Below are 17198 nucleotides of genomic sequence, written 5' to 3'. Positions count from 1 at the left end.
ACGGTGATATAGTGACGTGAAAAATGTGATATATAGCTAAACTCTGCTGGTTTTCTACCCGAAGTATTTGTAAACAACACGGCGATTCCCTGGGGGCACTGCCGGAAGTGAAGGGCGTGAGCGATCGCCGAGGCCCCTGCACTTCCGTTAGTTGAAAAACTCCGGGCTGTGCCTCCAGAGGTAAAGGAAGAAAAAAATACCGATGGATTTCCAGATTGGGCTAGCCCTGATAAGGTGTGCTGGGATGGTCGCCCTGGTCAGTGTAAACGAACTCTTAGTACACTATTAGCTCCGTCAGCACCAGCACTGTTGCCATTGTTAGCACTGTTAGTGCTTTTAGCACCCCTGATAAGGCTGTCCTGACAAACACCTGGTCCATTTTGTCTCAGCCACCTCCATGTTTGCTTGTGACATCTGGGGTAAGAGCCAGGTGCATATACTGCACAACAAAGTGAAAAATAATTTGCTTATCCGCCCCATAATTCGAATCTGCTCCAAAATTAAACAGGTTCTTTTTGGCTAATGCTACACCCTTCCACCCAGTTTCATGGGCCAATAGTTTTTCCATAATCCTGTTGACAAACAGATAAACGCACAAACGGCACCTAAAACAAGATCAGCTGAAAATCTTGTTTCTCTAGTAGTTTACCTGCTCACTTTCCTGCAGTGATGTAGAAATGTATTCCAGGGTGTGTCAGTTTGCCATGACATTACTGAGGTATTAAAAATGCTGGGTGTGGTCAGAGGTGAAACTCAGAACTCTTGAACCACTAAGATGATACTTCTCAGTCTGGTATTATGTTAGTTAAAGTATAAAGTACTTCTGCATCTCAGATGGGTGTGCCTATTACCACACACAACACCTCTACATCTGTGCAGCAAAGTGAAACCTCCAGAAACCACTGGAGGTCAGCAAAACCAATATATCTAAGGGGTAAGTTACCCTTTAATACGTTACAAGTAGATCAAATTGAGGGTCTTACATGAGTAGACTGTATATAAATACTCAAAAATGCTATTTGACATATACTGTCAGTAAGAGCAGAATAATCAGTTCAGCAACACAGTGTAAGAACTTGGAGAGGGTATTTCTCATCTCACCATGTCTTCAAGTTTTTTCATATGATCAGACATGCCTTTTTTCTGCCATGACTGCTCTGTTTGCGAGAGGGATGTCAAAAAGGGCCATCAGAGGGTGTGAACATAGGGGCTGCGGGTGCCTCACACAGTAAATCTATCCCACAGTCTGTTTGTGCTCCACTGACACAGTGTAGTCTCTGGACTCTGTTGGCAGTCCTGTTCCTGTCAAGTCAAATAACAGCATTTCAGATGGGTTCCATGCTCTGACACGGCGAGCCGGCTCATCGGGAGGCCAGAGAGGTTCAAAAAAACTGGTTGGGAAATGTGCAGAACTCGACTGCGTGTCCACTGCAGAATGCAAAGAGGAAGCCCTACAAGTTTCACAGCACACACAAGCTGGGATAACCTAGAAGTGCCCACTTTCCCCTCTTGCTGGCATTTCTCTCAAATGTCAAATCATTCACCTGGAACGAGTTACACAGACCTTCAGGGATCTTCTGTGAGAATGTCAAGCCAAACCATGAATCTGTACAGAGCTTTGGATAAAGTACAATGTCCACTGGCTTCTCAAAGTGAAGCCTGAAGGAAGGGAATGAGACATCCACGTCCCAGACGACTCGGTCACGCTGCACTTATCAAGTGTCTATACGTGTAATCTCAGGCTATGTCTTCTCTCTCAAATAACCCGGTCATGTTTATCCTGTAAAGTATCTCATGACCCCGTTTCCTGTGCAACTTGGAATAATACTGTATGTCTTCATACTCCAGTGATTTCCTCCATGGGCCCCCAAGGCACTGCACAAACATGACAGTTGTCTTTTCTGAAGGAAAGGCAGACACTCAACGTATGCCATCAGACTAGACAGTGGTATTTACTACCATTATCTGGGTTTTCTCTCACGTTCAGTCTTAAATAGACAGTGTGGACAGAGCCAATAAATTGAACCGGCTGACCACATAAAAGGAAACTACAGTTTACAATGCCTCACGGCATTAAAGAAACACAGGATGAACCTGGTTATACCTGAGGCAATAAACAGGTCCTCACTTGCAAAAGCGCAGGAATAAACCGAGACACAGAATCCAATAACAATAACAGACAGTGATTGTCACTGGACATAATATTGGCTCAGGATGGGATGCGCAGCAGCCACCACCACTCGTCCACCACCTTGCTCCCTCAGCTAGTGCTGTAGTGTCTGTTTACCTTTTGATTTGATCCACAATATCCAGGGCCAGGGCTGTGTTTATCTGTTGAGTGTGTACACAGTATTGAGCTTTGTGTCAAGTCGTCCATCTCGGAGGCAGCTCTAATCGGCTTTGATTCCACACATGTTCTTTATCTAGCTGGGAATGTGAAGAGGATGGTTGTTTGACACAGTTTTGGACAATTTGTAGACTGCACACATTGTTACTTGTGCATAGAAGACATTTTCTGAACCCTAGAAAACACCCTCAAGCTATTTCAGCAATGCATGTTTTTTTAAGTTAGTGATGATCAAACCTGAGGTAGAGAGGAGTTCTTGTGGTTTTAAATAGCCTTCCTTTTATTGGAAGGAATTGAACTTCCTTGCAATGCCCCCATGGAGAGATATCTTTCACTGTGAAATAAACCAAGGGGGATTCTGGTGTTCCATTTTTACTGGCGGTTTCAGGTTAATGGACTTGTGTTGGTCACAGGGGAGCAGATTTCTCAAATTCTCCGGGAAGCCAAGGGACACATTTTGCTAACAGAGCATGATTAAGATTGTAATTACAGCATGCAGTAAAGCACAGATTTATCTTCTTTACAAGTATCTGCGACCTGATTGATGAAGGAGAAAACCTTCCATGTGCTTCTAAAAGGGATGTTAAGCAGAATTTTTTTGTGGCAGCAATTTCAGGCTTGTGCCAGCAGAAGGCAGATGTTAGTGCTGAATTATGCGATCCCCAATGTACTTAAGATTTAATTTAGAACATTTTCAAGAAGTGATACTTTCGGGGAAAAAACTCATCTGGTCAGTGCCCCACTGCTTCAGATACTATGCAGTGGTGGTATTAGACACACAGGGTGGGGCATTTTTGACACTCTGAGCATCTGCCATTACTTAAGGAACTGGAGGTGGATGGGTCAAACAAACCAAGACCACTGTTTTGTGTCTGGTTCAAAACCAAAAGTCAATCAGGTTTTTTAAATAACATAGTTTGCTAGATGGTGTAGCAAACTACGGTAGTGATGTACGTCAAGTAACAAGTATTTTAAGCCAAACCATGACATCATTGTCTAAAACTAACCACATGCTTTTGTTGCCTGAACCTAAGGAAGTAAACCTAACAATAGCATTTATTCACCTACACTGTGAATTTATTTTGAAAGGACAAAGTAACAAGCAAGAATTGACACACTGTCCCTAAAGATCCAAACCTGATTCTGGAGGGGTACCTACAGCAAGCACACTAGAGATTTTGCCAGCTGAGCAGGCTAACTAATTTTGCAGAGGTTGTGATGCTAAAAAGAATGTATCTACTGATTTACAGCCGTCCCTTTCAATGTAAATCTTTAAGAAAAACTCATCGGCCCAAAGGCATCATCAATGGCATCATTGACGGACCTTAAAGTTGTAGTAACACGGTTTAGCCACTATGTATGGGGGCCTGGGGTTTTATTTATTAACATTGCGTACGCACAAAACGAGGCCTGAAAGAGGCGTACACCACCTTCCATGCAGAAGTTGTGATTTATAAAAACAGACTTGATAGGACAAACTTTGACCCATGCTTATGAACATTTTGGAGATGGGAAATTGGTGACGCAGATGGTGAAGCAGAACCTTGATTGTAGAAGGTAGCAGGTATAATGTTTCCTATGTTCACCATCTTTATTTACTACATTAGCCTGCTAGTAGAGCTGTGGTCGGAATGCAAATGGCTTTGCAGGTCACGGACCGAATTAATGGTCAAATTAAAAGTTTTGACTTTGTGATGGAGTTGCATTAAACTTTAAGGGATCACTTAAGATATTAAGGTTAACTCTGCAGGGCATGAATATTTGCAGCATATTTTGTGGCAGTCCACCCAGCATTCCTTTAGATATTTGGTGTGGACCAAAAGTGCAGACTGACCAGCAGACCAACAAACTGAATTCAGGCTGAACGGCAGAATGACAAGTACAAGAGGGCAGTGATTCATTATTGACGTCAAGTACATGGTGCCTCCATTTGGCGATCATTTCTGTTTATCAGCTTCAGGCAGGCCTGTAATTAGGACAGCAATACCTTCAGGAGTACAGTTTGACTTTTATTGCCTATTCAAATAGAAGTCAGCTGCCAGCAGCTCATTGACTTGCACTTAAAAGTGGATGGATTAACGCTTTGCTAGTTCTAATGCATCGCACATACTGCAGTGTAATCTGTATTAAATCTGCAAAACTCTCAATGGGCTCTTCAAGGTCATGCTTCTGTGTCCACTCGAGTGTTCAGGCATTTTCCTCTTCCTTTTTAAATATGTTCAAATGAGCCCCTCAGTCCTGTGTGTCTGTCCAGATTATTGTAAGATGTTTTTGTATCAGTGTCGGTAGCTTTCGCTTCCTGGAACAAGCTCGTGTCCAAAACAAAAAAAGAAGAGTCAGAGAGTCTGAGACTTTGTAAGCTTTGGATTTTGTCCCCCTGAAATAGCAAGCTCTCTTCCTGTTGGCTAATTGCTTGTTAGTGCTCCTGGCCCACGAGAAGAAAAAGTCACACAGGGCTACTTCAAAACCACCCACACAAGCAGCATCTGCAGCAGCACAGTGAGATATTAGGGGCACCCTGTCATGTTGGCACCGTTTACAAGAACTTGTGACACCAGCCTGAGCCGTTCCCCCTGCTGCTAAAGTTGCAGCACAAAAATTAGACAGGAAACGTACAGTAATTTTAGACCTACTTTCTGTCTTTCTTTTTTTCCACCTCACCAAACGCTCTTCAAAATGTGTGTGCACTGCAACTGTGTAGGTGAGATGGAGAGCTACGTTTTTTTTCTGTCTTGTGTCTTACAATCTCCCATCATAGAGGAATTAGGCCTGCTGGCAATTACAATAAGCCCTCCCTGCCAAGGTCCGATGAGAGCAGACGGCACACTGAATGTTTTATAGAGCCAGTGATAACAACAGAGCCAGAGCTTGAAGTAGTAGACTGGAATTATCTAGTACTGAAGTTTAGAGTAATTAAGAGCAGGGAATGGCCGCACGGCATTATTGCTGGATGAGCGGCAAGACTGAGGACCACCTGAGGCTTTTGGAGGCAGAGAACATTCAAAGGGATCTCCAGAGATTTTGAGGGTAGTACTACAACTGCTGCTGCCGCTGCCGCAACTGGGCTGCTGTTTAGACTTTCACAATGATTGAAATGTATGGTCCTATTATGCTGGCATTAAGTGGTGATAAACAGTGCTACGATGGAAGGATTATCGAGCACTGTAACGTAGCATTACCGATGAAAATACAGCCAGCTTCATTAAAAAGAATTCTGTAAAACACAACTGTGAAGGACAGGAGACTTAATACTGTGTTGTGAAAGCCCGGGTTAGACGTCAGCATTCTTTGCTATTCATCGCCTCTAAAATATAACCAAATTCAAGTTTCCTTTTCTGATTGCAATTCAGCATCACCATGGTGACCTGATTTAAAGCAAGGGCACTTAGCCCACCTGAAGAGTTACTTCCTGATTCTAGTGACAAGAATGCTGCTGTGAGCAATTGCTCAGTCTACAGTTTGCTGTTTATACAGTGTTCATTATGAAACTGATTTGTAATTGCTGTATGGCACTCCTGTTGAAACATATGCATCACTAGAAGTGTAATAATAGATCATATCACAGGATAAAAACATGACAATAACGCATCAAGGAGTTAAAACTGGAGTGCAGCATCAACTGAATCTGATCAGTTCTTCTAAAATGGAGTTTAATTAATTGTCATCTATTAGCACTGTGAACTATTAGAAGTCTCAACAACTGCCTTAAAAGTTCACCATATGAACAGCTTGTTTCCACTGCCCCCAAGTGGCCAAAAAATCAGGTTTAAAATAATCGTGAGCAATGAGTGACTATCACCTCACTGCTACTACTGCCTTTACTGGGACTGAAAATAAAATATGTTCTCCTCACTCTGTGCTAAATGATTTTTTGATCCAAAGACTGCAGACATGACAGCACTGTTGAACTACGATTTACTGTCAAACACTTGAGTGAAACAATTTATCCATGGCAAATTCTTCCAATGCCTGCCACGTAGATCACTATTGATGCTGTCAGATGCATTCTGAATGACAAGAAACCAGGGCAGGAGTGTTTCACCAGCAGCCGTGACTGCCATGGTCTTGATGCCCTGCTGAAAATCGTATGCCCATCAGCCACTCTGGCCTTGGTGCCTCGCCCGTTGTCTGTTTTGTTGTATTCTTTCTCTGCCCTCTCTGCCCTCTCCTGTCAAGTCCACCCTGGCAACAGAATGTTGGTACATGGACTTGATTGGGAATCAGTAATGTGTGCATTTCTAAACAGTCACTCCGAGTAAACTGAACCGTAAATTTGGAGTGTAAATTGAAATACACCAACACACTCTCATCCCAAGTCATCACATATTGCCGCTTTGACTATGGACTTTCATGTGTACATATTTCACGGTGGGTATCTTGCGTCTGCTGTTGATGTTCTGGGATGCAGCCACCAACGCCAGTATGTCAACAAAAGCACATGCTCAGGTTTAAGGCTCATTTATGCTCCCTTTACGTACGAAAATGTATACGTCCATTTCAAACGATGTTACCGTCACTGCTCACATACTTCCATGCGCCCTTTACGTTGGCATGGATGTTAACCAATATATCCACCAGGGGGCAGCCCAGCATCTAAAGTTTATGACAAAAACAAACATGGCGACTGTGGAGGAGATATTGATAATGTACCTCTTGCATAAAAGACAAAAACAGAGGCAGCGTTGTAGGAGGCGGTGGTCGGTGAGGCCGTTAAATACATCGCGACTGGAGGACGGAGAATTCTTTTCTCTAGTACTGCCGATGAGAGAAATTGAATTGTTATTTCTTCTTCGTGTCTCACTAGAGCTACGTATCGGGTAGTGACAGCAACACTGCCCCCACGGTTCCCGGTGGTACTGCTCCGTTTGGCCCGTATCCGTAAGCTTTATGGAAACGTGCAGAAATACGGACGATTTGAACGCAGAGCACGGACAGAAGGCTCCGTCTGTATCCGGATCCGTATTTAATGTTGAGCATAAATGAGCCCTTAGGCAACAGAAGCATGTGGTTAGGTATAGAAAAAAACATCATGGTTTGACTCTACATTCATACAGGAAGCAAACACTGGGCTCCTGAGTCAAAGTCCGAGTTTGTTGGACTCATCCACCACCCCTTCCGCTCGCCTCATACGGTACTTCAAGCTCCTTATATTATGTCGTTACCAGCAGCGTTTCAAGTTGAAGCCATCCTGTGGCATTTCATACCTCCCGTCCGCATACACATTACTGTGACAGGTGCCATCTGGCCAGTTGGCGGTATATCATTACACTGCAAAAGGTTCTGTCCAGCTTCGTTACAAGCTGATGCCACCTGGCTGCATATCATACCACAGCAAAAGGTGGCTTTTGGCATTGGTGTCTGACACCAAACTCACAGGCAAAGTGAAAGTATTTGACGACTTTGGAATGGGCTGAATATACCGTTCAAGCACCAGAGCGGCAGAACACACTCTGGGCACAAACAGAGCAGCAGAGCACCATGCACAGTCAAAGTTAAACTAAAAAGTTGTTCTAATTCATATAGAAATAGAACACTATTTTTTAACAACAGTGCTCTCATTTTAGTGTAGAACCTCAGATTGGATCCACAAATGCACCTGTGATCAACATATGTAATATGTCGAGTAAATGCAAGCTGGACAGAGCTCTTGTTTTTAAGTTTCTAACAAGATTGGAAGAAGTCACATTATTGTCACCTAATCTGGTGCATCCTGCCCGATTGGTACTGTGCATGTGCATCTCTCACCAGGGATGAGAAAGGAGTGAAATGGCTCACTCATTTGCTACTCCCATCATCAGCTCCAGAAAATAATTTAATTCAGAATGCTATCAAGTGTTTTTTATGTTATTAATTTCAATATCGACCATTTCTCCATCAGAAACAATCTCACACATAGATCTTATTTAGGCCAAAATATGTAAACTACATACACTGAATGTCTGTCTCACACATACATGCTTATGGGTGTGATGTAAATGTATCTCACCATATAGCCTACCTATATCATTTACCCCAACTCGTTTTTAAAATGTCTTCATTAAAAAGATTCTATAATAAATTATTCTTTTGAATGTTTGCCTTCATCTAGAGGTGGTGTAACACTGTTACGGAAATGGATCTGTCTGACTGCAATCAGAATTGCATTTTTGTTAACTTATGGCCTTGATGCCCTGTCATGTGGCCTTTGGCCCCCATACAAATTGCCCCGCTGGCTTTGCCCCTAAAATTACAAAATTCCAGGCCTGGATCACACAGACCACAATCGTCTCGGGCCGCGGAACTGATTTCATAGAATAGATTTTATGAGCAATTACAGGGTCACTGAATCCATTTGTATGTTGATGAAATATGCTGACACAATGCTGTAAGTAGTGCTTAGTCCATTGATTCCGAGTCTTTTGCTACAAATGCAATTACACTGGTTTGTTTCGTCTAACTCTTTCTGTCTGCTAGATAATGACCTTAAGGAGGAATCTCCCTCCTCCCATCCTTTCCAATCAATGCCACTTCGTACGGTGGTTTAGTGGCACTTCATATTGTAAAGCTCTACAATCACTCAGCATCTGATAAGGAGCACAACTAAAGGATACACTAGCCATTTGTCCCACTAGCTGAAGATACGGCATCAGCATGTGGAAATCTGCATGCTTTGAATGTGGATACAGTTTACATTTAGCTGATGAAACCATATTTAGATATGAGTCTAATACTTCCCCTGGCAACTGCTTTGTGCGAGGTTCGTGTTTTTGTTTGGATGTTTATGTTAAACGTATTGTCATACAACAGTTTGTATGATATCTAAAGAGTGAGCGCCCCACAAATAATGTTAGACACTTAATGTTACGTTACGTTACGTTACATTACGTTACGTTACGTACTTACTGGAAAGTTAAGTAGGTTGGGTTTAGGAATGTAAAGTTACGCAGGTTAGGAATAGAAAAAAAAAAGACATGGTTGAGCAACTCTAGGTTTAAAGAAGTAAATTTACATAGGTTAGGTAAGGTGGGTTAGATTTAAGCAAGTAAAATTAAGGATGTTGAGTTTAGGCAAGTAAAGTAATGTAGGTTAGGTTATGTAGGTTACATATAGGCAAGTAAAGTAATGTAGGTTAGGTTATGTAGGTTAGGTTTAGGCAAGTAAAATTACATAGGTTAGGTTACAGCAAGTAAAGTAACGTGGCTTAGGTTTAAGCAAGTAAAGTTATGTAGGTTAGGCTAAGAAGGTTAGGTTATGTAGGTTAGGTTTAGGCAAGTAACATTAAGTAGCCTAGGTTTAAGCAAGAAAAATTACATAGGTTAGGTTTAGGCAAGTAAAGTAACGTAGCTTAGGTTTAGGCAGGTAAAGTTATGTAAGTTAGGTTTGGAAAAGAAATATGGTTGGGAGTCCTTAGGTTTAGGCAATTAAAATTAAGTTGGTTAAGTTTAGGCAAGTAAAGATATGTAAATTAGATTACGTAGGTTAAGTATAGGCAAGTAAAGATATGTAAGTGAGGTTATGTAAGTTAGGTTATGTAGATTAGGTTTAGGCAAATAAAATTAAGTAGGCTAAGTTTCCGTAAGTAAAGTTATGTAGGTTAGGTTAAGAGGGTTAGGTTTAGGCAAGTGAAATTACGTAGGTAAAGTTTAAGCAAGTAAAATTACATAGGTTAGGTTTAGGCAAGTAAATCGATGTAGCTTAGGTTTAGGCAGGTAAAGTTATGTAGGTTAGGTTTGGAAAAGAAACATGGTTGGGAGTCCTTAGGTTTAGGCAATTAAAATTAAGTAGGTTAAGTTTAGGCAAGTAAAGATAAGTAAATTAGATTATGTAGGTTAGGTTAAGGCAAGTAAAGTTACGTAGTTACGTGTGCTGTTTCAAGCATTCATCATTAAACCTGTCTTCTTACACATACTTTCAGCCTTTTTATTATTTCCTTCTGTACTCCCGTCAGTGCACTTCTCACATGACCCCTCCTCTATTACATGGGTTGTATACAGATTGGGGTGTAGTACTTCTCATGTACGTACCAACAGTGCATGAGAGCAGTCTGTTATGTTTCTGTATGGTTGACATTTATGTATTGTGCTGTTAGACATGCTGGGATATTTGGATGGTTGTTAGTTAATGTGTCTGAATAATCCCATGAGGGATGGGTCATGTAAATGACGAGACACAAAAATAGAATATGCATTCGTATTCGTATCTACACACATTTGTACACTGCATGTTTACTGATGTAAAACACCCGTCATAAAATCTCATTTCAGCTCCTCCACCAAATTTCCACACACCAGCCGAGCCAATCTTCTGTTTCTACTCAGTGAGAGCTTCCTTCAACACCCAGCCGACGCTGCGTGGACTTCCCAGCTCATCCACACGGAGCAAAAATAACATTTTTAATTGCGTAAAAATAAAATAAATAAGTGCGTAATGATAGCAAAAGAAAGCGATTAGAGCAGGAGCTCAGTGCAAATAGAGGAGCCTACTGCGGTTGAAAGCGTGATAATTAGACATTCCTTTCTGTGTGTGCCAGCTACACAGATTCACTAATGTGCACTGTGCAGCCGCTCAACAACCGAGAAGCTTATGTCCATGGAATGAGGCACCCCACCGGCTAAATTTAACTTTTTACAAAAGCAACCTCGCCTCAAACGCTGTTTCCACCACTGCCAAAAACACAGATTTAGGAATATGTGTGCATTCATGGTAGGTAGAAGCGTTGGCATGAGCCGCCTCCTTCAATCTCTCCTCCTCTCTCTGTCCTCTGCGTGGCCAAGAAACAGTCATATTTTCTGTTGTGTGTGTGTGTGTGTGTGCATACACATTTAGCTATAACAAAGCACAGTGTTGGTTTATGTCCTCATAATTTCAATATGAAAACAAACAGCAAACACCCAACCATAGATCATACCTGTCCGTGTCATGTTTTCACCACAGGGGGCAACAAGCATCACTTTTAAACACGACCGCAAGAAATCTGTGGTCGCTCCTTAAAACGTGAGAGACAGATATGTGAATGAACATGCTCCATCATTTTACTCTTATCTACGTTAGCCAACATGCCAGTAGGCAATATTCATGGGAAAACTGCTCGCCGAGCGTGATGCGCAAACCGATGCGTGCCATCATTTGCTATCACAGTCAGGCACATTGACACCTCCAGTAAGGAATTATGCACAGTCTATGATATCTGCATCTCTAATGTAATATCAATAGGGTTGGGGAAGGGCACTTGAAGACGGAGAAAAAAGACACGGAGCGACATGTCTGACCTCGGTAAACCTCAGTGGGCTGGCAGAAATTGAAAAACCCATCAAATAACTGTTCAGTCACGGCGCATCCAAACCTCATCCATCACCATCAGGATGTCAAACAGGATGATAAGTGGAGATGGAGAGCAACAAGACAGAGAAACTTCTGCAAACTTGCACAGAAGCAAGAGCATCGGTAAGACTGGTGGAAGCCTTTATTCAGATGTATGTGAAAAGTTGTTTTAAAGCACTTAAATATGCCTTAAAATAGTACCAAGGAAACTAACACCTCATCTCCACAGTGTTGTGTCCGTATTTCTGTGTAGCATACAGAGTAGGCTCCTTGTTTTTTAACGTAAGGAAATGCATTTCTTCACAGACCCTTAAGGATACATGATCCAGTCGTGTGGAATATGTGCAACAATTAAAGTGAGGAGGTTGGCCTGTTCAGTGTGCAGCCAGTGTTGTTAAATATTTTGGACTATTATCCACCCTGCATGCACTTTATACAGCTAGCATGCTACCAATGTTTGGTACCTAAATGTGCCGTTAAACTTTTGCCTTAGCAAAAAAAAGTATAAATAGCTCTTTTCTGTCCTCTGATTTAAGTACTGAACTTGTAATAGACTTTATTTTGATAGAACAACCTTTATTTTGATACACTGCAAGAGATATGCTGTGCACTGTGGAGTAGAGAAATCCCAGTAGTAAACAAAGTCTGTGTGCGCATTACGAGAGTTTCTCCCTCGTCTTACACTTTTCTTATTCCCTCAAAAGCAATGGCTACAAGTGGTTGGTTATTTAATATGTTAGTTAACATCTAAGAATGATGTAGGTTTACTGTCTATGCAGTGTTAGCTCATTAGTGCGCAGACTGACATTAACAGTGATTAATTTTGGTGTTTAAATGACACTAATTTACATGCTAATGTTATTTAGCGCATCATTTGCTTTTAAGGGGCCGTACACATTTTTTGCACCTTTAAAATATTTTTTTTTCCTTGCCCTCAAACGCTAGAGTGACATCATGCGGCATGCATGCCTTCCAAAGCACCCATTTTTCAGGGCACGACGGCTGCGATTTGAGATAAACCGTGTTCACCTTTTGGAACGCAGCAGCGCGCACCGCATGTCATGTGACGAGGAACATCCAATCACAGCCGAAAGACATCTTTCCCTTCTTCCACAAATATCAGTCCGTGGTAAATATGAAGGAGAAGTTAGTCATGTTAGTGCAGGGCTGCCAGAGCTTTACATGTGTCCCACAGATGATAGGCCTACACACTTACAAACAACGCCTGGAAGGAGATCAGCTCTGCACTCAGGGTTTCAGATAAACGGGAACCTGTCGCCGCACTCTTGAACGCTGGCACCAAAAAGGCACAAGAGTAGCACCCAGCGCCTGACCTCGCATGTTCTAGGTGGTTAAAGATGCGGCACGTGTATTGTTCCTTATGCTGTTGATGGCTAGCGTCAGCACTCACTGACCAGCTGTGTTGTTATGATATTGCAACTTGTTCCGCTAACTAGGAGACATTCCAAGTCTGTTTACTGTTTGTTACAGTCTCACTGATACATTTTCACTGGTCATGCATGATGATGGGAACAGTACAAGAGCTGTATGAATTTCATCAAAACATTGGCTCATTCAGTTTAATGCTAACTTATTCTGGTACGGTCTGTCCAACATCTGTCGCAAAAGTTCATTTTTATCAACGTACTAAAGGAAAATGCAGGCAGGAGCTGGGAAAAAACAAAAAAGTAAGAGTATGAAGGAGTTTTGCAAACAAATAGGAAATCACAGAGGTTCTCAGAGGAACGATTAAGCTTATATAATTTGTGCATGCAGCTGTACAGAGACAAGAACAGGACCAACAATACATGGCGACAATTCAGTGAGGATATTGGCCTGTTTAGTGTGTTGCTGGTATTGTGAAATATTTTCGTAAAAGACGTATACCACCATGCATGCACTCTTTTAAGTTACACCGCTAGCATGCTACCAAAGTTAGCTAGCTAAACATACTGTCGATTTTTTGCCTTAAAAAAAACAAAGAAAAAAAGGAGAAAGTATAAATGGTGTTGTTTGTTAGTTAATTCATCTTTATGCTAATATCCTGTGGCACAGTGCATGCTGTCTATCCAAAATCTGCAAAAGTTTATTTCTAGCAATGCACTCAAGGTTAATTTCTGACTGTAATGAAATTAAAGGACTTTTGCAGCCACAGCGGAGATCATGGAGGCTCTCATATGGACTTCAGGTTGACTCACATACGTACAGAGTCATGTGGAAATGAGGCGTAAAGCTGAGTACATTAACAAGTATATAATAATACTGACAAAGCTGAGAGTTGTTACAACAGCAGTGGGTCGTGCAGTGAAGCAGTCTTGTTTAAGTTGTTACCACACGGCAGCACTAAGACAGAACTGACTGATTTACCACTTAAACATTACAATCACATTTCTACAATGGGCAATATGATTATAATGTGAATATGCAACAACACAATGTGCATTCAGAGGCTTTTATTCACATCTAAAGAAACTGTTCACTCCTGCTGCACTTTGAGAGCTTCTGTGATTGTTTCCAGTGATTTATGAAACCTAAAGGTTTTCTGTGGGCCTGCACATTGTGTTCTCTATGGAAATGTAATGGGCTGTCAGAAATCTTTATCTACAGATAAAGTAATAGCTCCTCTGTGAAGCCTTAGGTTCAAGTGTTGCAGCAGACGGCACCCAGTCATGGTCAAGTATCCACCACAGATTAACATTCCCACAAAAAGCACCAAATTATGTTTTTCCTCGAGTACAGCAGCTGTGCAGGTACATTTTGATACCAAATATGGATCAGGGTTTTTTTTGCCAGATGGATGAACAATATTCTGCACGCAAAAATTTGTTCCCCTGCAGGGCTGTTTGAAAAACACCAGTGCGCGGCTGAAGTGATGGAAACTTTATAATGGATTCCAGACAGAAGCAAAATGCAAATCATCTCCTCTTTTTTTTTGGCAAGGCACCAAATCAGATTCCCAATTGGAGATGTGCACGAATGTGCAAGAACAAAACCAGCATCGACCTACACGGCGCCACAATAACAGACACTAACGGCAACATCAGTGCTTTTTTTGTTTACCTGCCATCTCTTCAAACAAAACCAATTACAGCCAGCCACTTAATCAAGGTCAAGCCACAGCACTCATTCATGCACTGCACAAGCAAATGCCAAATGAATATCAAATCTCTGCTCAGGTTGGAGCCACAGGTGAACTGTGTTTGCAGTATTATTTGGGACCCTGCTGTAAATACTCATTTAATAACCCCTGATAAAATATTACACTCAAAATAATAATCAGACCCACTGTACTCTGTGTTATAAAAAATAGTCCAGACATCCTCGGGAACAAGGAGGCTCATACAGAGCATACTTTGTCTTAGTGCCAGTGCAGAAATATCCGGAGAATCCTAATCTGATTTTCCTTCTCAGGGACAAAATTACTTTTCATTTTCAGTTTTCCCGGCTCTTCTTAAGCAGACTCTCACTCTCTTATTAATGTCACAGTGAAGTTAAATGATCCAAAACCAGAACTGCCTCCATCCATCCATCCATCCATCACAAGTCGCCCCACTGCACTGAATTATCCAGCCAAATTATAGCATAAGTAAACATCTACTCCCCTTTTTCCACTCACATGTACAGTAAATGTCATCCTGATTCTAAAACACAACACAACATGCAGCCTCAAAATGTGGAAACGGAAAAGTAGCTCAATAAATCACAGCTTTACCTTCTCAACACCGAGTCCAGCAGCTTCCAGCAGATTTATGGGCAACAAGCTGAGAGCATAATTTGGGAGATCCACTCTGCGCGTAAAACACTTCAGCTGTAACACAATCCGACACAAACCTGCGCCGTCTCAAGTCTTCTCTGGCGTTGCGCTTTTACGCAGGTAGCGGCTGCGACGCGAAATCACCTCTCAGCCTTAATTAGGTTTGTAAATCTTAACGCACATAGAAAAGCATCACTCCGTAGGCGGTTTGACTGGTTCTTTAATTGACTTGAAAACGCAGGAATCATATGGCAGCAGCAGCTTATTTGTGCATTTCGCTGTGGCGATCAAAGGCGCTGAAATCAAGAGTGGGTGATCGAATTGAGGAGACAAGAGAGGAATGTGCTCCTTGGCGGATACAGCCTCACACAGATCTGCATCTCTGCTGCGTGTGGACGATTAGACTCAAGTGTTTTTAGCCCAGATGGAAAATCAAAAGAGGAGAATTGTGGAGGAAGCAGCTGTTACATGACGGCAGGAATGACACGACGCGGAGGACGCTTTTATCCAACGCGCATTAGAGTGCCACGAGCGCAAACATCACTGGTAAACCATTTGACGTTTCTTAAGTAATGATGAAAACACAGTTGGTAAAATCCCTTAAAGACAAAAGCTGCTGAGAAATCCTGATAAATTGGGGTTAACTGTGATTATTGCAGCGGAGATTTGAAGACAGCGCGCATAGGTGCGGGATGCTTGGATGTATTTGGTTGGAAAACAGAACGGATGACATTAAACGACACTACAGAATAATTCTGGGACTATTTTTAAGCTGCAGGTGCGCGCAAACTATATGACATAAACCACACAGAAAGTTCTGTTCTGCTCTCTCTGTCCAAGGTGCGCCATTTGGCACAGGCAGCTGTGGCTCAAGCGTAAAACATTTCGTCCTTGCGCTCATCATGCAAAGCTTCCCCAGCAGGAGATATTGGCAGGCCTGTTTTCTGCGCCGATTACATGACATCACATCTTCATAACAACAATCTGCATTTCTCTGTTGAGCTAAACCTTCCTGGAAATAAAGTTTGACCCACTGAGTGTCAGAAAACCCTCTCGGAATATTAGTGTAATGATCGAGCTTCGTGTTTTTACGCGCCGGAGGATGATGATTACAGGTGTCTGCGCGGCTGTGTGCGCGACCTGGCACAGTCCCGTGTCTGTGAGGTCTCAGGTTCGATCCCAACAACTAGTCCCTTCTGTCGGAGTGTCCTTGAGCAAGACAGCTTAATGAAACCTGCTGTCCGCTCGCTCAGTCGCCGCAGGAACAGGCGCTCTATCTCCTGCTCTTACAGGCAAATAAACCTGCTCGAGAATTATCGACTCCCATATTTTTCCCCGTTTTATGAGAGAAAACACTTCACAAGGGGGGATAGATTATCCAGGTATGGGCTTACCTGCTTTCATGCTGTCATGCTGGTGGCGTCTTTTGGTCCGCTTCATCGCACCGCGGCTGCATGTCTGAGGACATGCTTCTGGAGACAGGCTTTGGAGACGAAAAGCGCCTCGGCTGCACAGGAGAAAGTGGGAAGGTGGGGGAGAAGTGTGTGCGAGAGTGTGTGAGTGTGTGTGTGTGTGTGTGTGTGAGAGAGAGAGAGAAAGACAGAGAGAGAGAGATGGAGAGAGGGAGGGAGAGAAAGAGCTATAAGAAGGAGGCAGGCATTTCTTTGACGATAATGACAGTCGTTATTTGCTTTTTAGATTCGGGGAAACCAGGCCGAGCGTGTCCAGCAGCAGCAGCAACACGTGATTTAAAATATCAAAATCGCTCAGAGCCTTTAATTGTATTATTCGCCAATA

At 42.4% G+C, this 17198-nt stretch overlaps 1 protein-coding gene across 2 annotated transcripts in view; it reads right to left on the bottom strand.

The window, feature by feature from the left end:
- The window catches only part of chrm2a (cholinergic receptor, muscarinic 2a), a 120688-nt gene extending 103712 nt beyond the window's left edge, over nt 1-16976 (bottom strand). For both annotated transcript variants that reach the window (XR_007569405.1, XM_050036764.1), the window contains exon 1: nt 16796-16976. The gene's annotated coding sequence lies outside the window, so the exon portion shown is untranslated. The remainder of the gene's footprint in view (nt 1-16795) is intronic.
- Between the last annotated feature and the right edge of the window lie 222 nt (nt 16977-17198).

This window comes from Epinephelus moara, chromosome 23 (genome assembly GCF_006386435.1).
Source record: "Epinephelus moara isolate mb chromosome 23, YSFRI_EMoa_1.0, whole genome shotgun sequence".
Taxonomy (NCBI): domain Eukaryota; kingdom Metazoa; phylum Chordata; class Actinopteri; order Perciformes; family Serranidae; genus Epinephelus; species Epinephelus moara.
Note: the sequence above shows the minus strand (reverse complement) of the source record. Positions and strands in the feature narration are given on the sequence as shown.